The sequence below is a fragment of the Octodon degus genome, unplaced genomic scaffold (assembly GCF_000260255.1).
Source record: "Octodon degus isolate 3935 unplaced genomic scaffold, OctDeg1.0 scaffold00007, whole genome shotgun sequence".
NCBI lineage: Eukaryota > Metazoa > Chordata > Mammalia > Rodentia > Octodontidae > Octodon > Octodon degus.
In genome coordinates, this window is record NW_004524583.1 from 18,016,759 (window position 1) to 18,017,730 (window position 972).

The 972-nt window shown below is 40.6% G+C and overlaps 1 pseudogene; it reads right to left on the minus strand.

Annotated features, from left to right (window-relative positions):
- Positions 1-682: 682 nt before the first annotated feature.
- The window catches only part of LOC101581333, a 690-nt pseudogene continuing 400 nt past the window's right edge, over positions 683-972 (minus strand).

Genomic DNA, 972 nt, shown 5'->3' on the forward strand with positions numbered 1-972 from the left:
GCTTGCCAGGCAAGCGCTTATTTTATTAAGCTATCTCCCTGGCCCTAAAAGAAATTTTTAAAAAACAACAAAAACCCATGAACATGTCCCACTAAAAACATAGATGTGCATGCATGCATTGCTGCGGTATGATGCTTTTCATTCTTTTCATACCCAGGAGGGGAAAGTGGGGGGAAGGATCTAAAGGGTGTTCAGGGTCTCGCTGCTAGATGGGGCTCATAGTGATCTGCCTGTTTACAGCCTCCCAAGAGCTGGGATTACAGGTACACACCACACCCAGTTTCAATAGCTGTCTCAGCATGCCCTGGGGGTGGAACCAGCACAGCGGGCCTAGGTATAGAACCCTCGCCCCCTGAGCCTGCTTGCAGGTGCTTTAATCCGCTGAGCTATTTGGCCGGCCCTTGAAAAGCTCTTTTCATTTTTTTTTTCTTTTGACAGTGGATATATTTTAATTGAACTTTTCAGTTTCACAACATGAGGTAAAAGGAAATACAGTTTTCCTTAATCAGTATTTCACACAGCTATAGTAAAATACTTTAGACTCAGGGATTTATAAGGGATTACATTTCTCAAAAAATGTGATCAAGCAAGTTTTACTTAACTCTTTGAAATTTCTAGTTGATTCTTTACAATAACAACAAGTTCTAGTTAAAGTTTCAAGGCCAAGTTTTAATCATGCTGATGTCTTCAGATCTTAAGTCCTGCTGTCTCAATCAATATCCACTAATTCTACTTCAAAAATGAGTTTTGCATTTGGCGGAATTTTGGCATCAGGCTGTCCTTTCTTTCCATAAGCCCATTCTGGTTCAATCTCCAGTCCAGCTTTTTCCCCTTTACTCATAGTCAAGAGTGTTTCATCCCATCCTCTGATAACTTTGCCGACTCCAACCTTAAAACTTAAAGGCTTGGCATTTTTCTTCTTCTTTGAACTTGTTTGAATATTAGTATCAAAAACTGTCCCATGCTGCAGCG